The sequence below is a fragment of the Engraulis encrasicolus genome, chromosome 9 (assembly GCF_034702125.1).
Source record: "Engraulis encrasicolus isolate BLACKSEA-1 chromosome 9, IST_EnEncr_1.0, whole genome shotgun sequence".
In the NCBI taxonomy this organism is placed as follows: domain Eukaryota; kingdom Metazoa; phylum Chordata; class Actinopteri; order Clupeiformes; family Engraulidae; genus Engraulis; species Engraulis encrasicolus.
The window spans coordinates 25,136,567-25,141,467 of NC_085865.1; the positions used below are offsets into that span (position 1 = coordinate 25,136,567).

Here is a 4,901-nt window from a genome sequence, read left to right on the forward strand (position 1 = left end):
AAACACTGGTCTAGTCTATTCGTGCCATTACAATTCACCACCATGGATTCAAGAAAAAAATATTGCTTGTTTAGGCCTTTACATTCCTTTCGGAACATAGGCCATTGATTAAGAGCTTCCACCCTCTTCTGTCTTGGGCCATTTTTCCCAGCTGTTTCCACGACAGTCCCCTCTTCTTTACATCCTGCTCTGTGCTTCTTCTCCAGTTGTTCTTGGGTCTCCCTCTGCTTCTCTTGCCTTGTGGGTTCCATGTTAGCGCCTGTTTAGTTATAGCTGTGTTGTTCTTCCTCAGGGTATGTCCAATCCAGCTCCACTTCCTCCTCATGAGCTGTATCTCAATTGGTTCTTGCATGGTACGTTCCCACAGGCTGGTGTTGCTGATGTGGTTGGGCCAGAAGATCTTGAGGATACGTCTTAGGGCCAAAACATACCAAGGCGGAACTGAACTGTTGCGGGACGAACGCAGTCTTTCTGCTTAGTTTCGGCCAGTGTGTTTTTCCCTGCCTTTCACACTGACAGCGTCGGCGTGCGCGGCCAGTCCTGTTCAAAACCCTCCCCACAGCCAAAGCTAGCATGCTACTTTGCCATTCATTTGAATGAGACACCGCCAGTTGCCGGCGTGAAAAATACGCTAGAGTTCTATTTTTTAAAAATGCAGCACGACGCGGAGCCGGCTCCCGCGCCGCTGACGCTCGACTACCGCCGGTTGGTGTGTAAGGACAGATATGTTTCAATGTATTTTCACCGACACCGGTAAAAAAGCGGCCGTTCCGCGACGCTTTACCGCCCTGGTGTGTAAGATCCCTTAGGCAGCAGTGTTAATTTCGTGACGAAATATTTTCGTCATAATTATCGTTAACGATTGTTTTCCCCCTGACGACAATAAAACGACGACGAAAAAAACAGCCTGCGTTTGTACGAAAAATATTACGATATTCATTTATATTTTGGCAAAAAAATGAAAATGTGACTACAATACCACCGGAGACGAAAACCAATAGGAAGCATTTTTGTTAATGTCACTGAAACATTGGAAAAGAATTGCCTGCTATTTCGCAAGTCGCGACCCTCATCTGCTCCGCGTCTCCTCCCTCCTCCCCTCCCTCACACACACGTGCAGGCACAGTGACAGGGACAGGCAGCGTCGGTGCCGCACCTGTGACAGCAGTAGCCTACTTTTCAGTGCAATCCTGGCTGGAAAAATATTGTTGCCCATGTATCCATGACGAAGAAGTTTATGCAGTCATGAAATAGTGGCGGTGCTGTCGCACAGTAGCAAACATCTTTCTCTAACTTTTTGCGAAACTTTTTCACTCCCTGTCGCTTTCATGAACCTGCTACCCGACGGTTGTTGTCTGATCTTTTTTCAATGTTCTCTAATGTTTGTAATTTAATTGTCTATGCGGCACAAGCCTTTTGATAAGAATCACTTTAGTGCCGATCGCAAAGGATTCGGAAGTGTGGAGTTTTGCGACTTTTTTCAGACACTGAAATAGGAAGTGAACGGCCCTTCCACACTTTCCCATGCGTTATTGCAATAACGTCTTACGACTACATGCAATCATGGACACAACCATGTCAACGAGAGCGCGTGTGCCATCACAATTTTGCATCAAGCAAATAATATGCAACAGCTTGCAATAAGCGCACGAGAGAGAGAGAGAGAGAGGTCTTCCATCAGGTGCCGTGCCATTGTAACGCTTGCATAGGCTACAGTAGACTAGCCTACTGTAGGCTACCCCGCAACGCTCTTGATTACTCGTATAACCTACCCACAAGTATTTTTTTCACAATGTGCAGTCCCGTTTGCCCCCGAAGTTGTTCTAAAATATCGACAGAGATTTATGAGTGTCGCGGCCATGATTTTTTTTACACATTGGACGCACTGGCTTAAGACGCTCTGGCAGTTTTTGACAATATTTTATTATAAGGCTACAATATGTCATTTTAATCATTGATTTCCCCAAATGGTATTTTAGTTTGACTAATTTATAGAGAAGTGTAGAGGAAATGAATGTAATATTTTAGTTGACTAAAATTATTTTAGATTTCGTCGACTATAACAGTATTTCGCCCGTCTTTGTCCCGGATCTGTGTGTTGCTCTGCCTGAACTTCCCTGCTAATTTCCTGGTGATCATATAGAGTTCCTTGAGGTTGTTTTGCGTTGCTGCTTCCTGTGCTTCTCTTGCTAAGGCCTCAATGTAGTTTTTCTTATCCCGTTTAGCGCTTTTCCTCACTTCCTTATTTGCTTCCTCATATTCTTTTTGGGCTGTAGCCTTTCTTGCTCGTGTTTTGCATTTGTCGAATGTGCCCTTTTTGGCCCTCCTTTCTTCTACTCTTTTCAGGGTTTCTGTTGACAGCCAATGTTTGAGGTTTGTTGTCTTCTTTATTATAACTTCCAGACAGGCCTCCTTCCAAATGCTTTTCATGCTGTTCCAGTACTCGTCCACTGGTTGTTGTTCTTGCAGAGCTTGAAACCTGTTCTGAAGGGTGGCTTTGTACAGCTCTGATGTTCCAATGTTCTGGAAGAGCTGGATGTTAAACTTTGTTCTGTTACCAGAAGGGGTATTGCAGTGCTTAAGCTTGAGTTGGAGTTTTGCAGCAAGTAGGTGGTGGTTGACCCAGCGTCCCCCCCCCTCCCTTCACTCTTACATCCAGGAGAGACCGTCTGAACTTCCTGTTGATACATATGTGGTCAATCTGGTTTTCAGTGGTGTGGTCGGGAGATATCCAGGTGGCTTTATGAATGGGTTTATGGGGGAATATGGTGCCTCCTATGACCAGGTTGTTGTCAGCACATGTGTCTGCAAATCTTTCACCGTTCTCGTTCATGGTGCCAAGTCCGGGTCTTCCCATGGCCAGCTCGTATCCGTTGTTGTTGTTCCCCACCTTGGCATTCATGTTGCCCAAGAGTAAGGTTAGGTCTTTTTCCTTCCTGGACTGGAGTAGAGGTTGTCGTTGGTTGTAGAAATTGTCCTTTATTTCCTCCTCAGTATTGTTAGTAGGTGCATAGCATTGTATGATTTGAAGGTTAATTCTTTCATGACTGGTTTGGAATCTTGCTATGATGATCCTTGAGCTGATGGGCTCCCAGCTGATGAGGGCCCTCTGCGCTTCTTTGGAGAGCATTAATGCCTCTCCCTCTGTGTGTGGTGCTGCTTCCTCCGCATGTCCATAGTAGAGTATGGAATCACCACTGGCCAGTTTGACTTCGCCTGTCTGGATCCATCTGGTTTCGCACAGGCCAAGAATGGAAACCTTGTATCTGCTCATCTCTTTAGCAATGACTGTTGTTTTCCCTGCTGTAAACATGGTCCTGATGTTCCAGGTTGCGATGTTGGTCAGTTTCCTAGGGGATAGAAGATTCTGCCGCACCCTCTCCGGATGGTTTTTGGTGTGCGACTTCATATACTCTTCCGCTTGTATGCTTGAAGAGTCTTCATCTCCTAGGTTGTGGGGTTTCTTGTTCTTCATCAATGTTTCTGTAATCGTGTTAATCCACTGCACGGGTGATTGGCCCATGAGTTTCACCATTGCCCTTTTTACCTGTTTCCACCTCTCACGACGGGGACGTTAGGGTTGGGTTTTGAGAGGCAAGAACAAAAAAATTAGGAAATTATAATAACATTCAAACCTGAAAAAGGGGGAAAACAAAGAGAAGAATACAGAGACAGAGATAGGGGCAGAGCGTACAGTGTGTGCATATACTGTAGAGATGTACTGTATATAGTAGATCTAAAACCACAGAAACCTTCAAACATGAAAAGGCACAAAAGAAAGACAGACAGAGAGAAAGAATGTGTGAGTTAGGAAGGACGAGCAGTTCTGTACGGTGTGATGCAAGATGTGCCGGTGTTGCCTTGCGGTCCAGTTCAGTCTCTCCTCTCCTTGAGCAGAGCAGAGCTGGTGTAAATCTTTCAGCATACAGTATACAGGGGTCAACGCGACACTAATGCTGTTTCTCTCTCCTCCAGCGGCTCCCGACCGCCACAGCCTCTCGCCACGGTCAGATTAAACAGCTCAGCTGAGCCGCGCCGCATGGGAGTGTGTGTGTATGTGTGTGTGTGTGTCTGTGTGTGTGTGTACAAGTCTGCATTTTTTGTGTGCATGTGTGTGTGTGTGTGTGCATGTGTGTGTGTCTCTCTGTGTGTGTGTGTGTGTGTGTGTGTGTGTGTGTGTGTGTGTGTGTGTGTGTGTGTGTGTGTGTGTGTGTGTGTGTGTGTGTGTGTTTTGTGTGTGTGTGTGTGTGTGTGTGTGTGTGTGTGTGTGTGTGTGTGTGTGTGTGTGTGTTGTTTATGGGCTAGGCTGCCAGGCTAAGCACTACAGAAACATGCTCTTATCACAGGACATCAGAGGCGCAGCTGTGGCAGGTTCCAGCGAGGGTAGCTGCATGGGTAGGCAGGGCTGGGCTGAGGTCAATGGCAGGGGGATAGTTAGGGGTGCGGATGGGTTGGGTGGATGGTTGTGTGTGGGTACAGTATGCGTTCAATGTGTGCTGGTGGGTTGAAATGAGATGGTGGTCAGGGTTCACAGTGGTGGCGGTAGCAGTGCTTTTGATATAGGTTAGAAGGGCTGTGCTGATGTCTGTGTGTTGCGTTGGGGTGCGGGGTGAAGTGGTGGAATGGAGGTGTGGAATGATGTGGTGGTCTGCTGCACATCGGTGCTGGTAGTGTTCTTTTTAGAGAAGTTAGAATAACTGTGTAGATAGCTGTGCGTATTAATGTGAGTATGTAGGATGCTGTGGTGGGCTGGGTTGTATTTGGTTGGGTTAGGATGGGTTGTGTTAGCCTGGGAACTCCCATACTGCCTTTAGTTCTACACAATTGTTTCGATCTGAAACTTNTGATTAGGTCTGGTGTTAACCAGGCAAGGGTTGTGTTGGGTTGAGGAGCAAATGTCC

The 4,901-nt window shown here is 46.5% G+C and overlaps 1 pseudogene; it reads right to left on the bottom strand.

The window, feature by feature from the left end:
* LOC134456134 (craniofacial development protein 2-like) overlaps nt 1-3,535 on the bottom strand; it is a 17,626-nt pseudogene extending 14,091 nt beyond the window's left edge.
* Between the last annotated feature and the right edge of the window lie 1,366 nt (nt 3,536-4,901).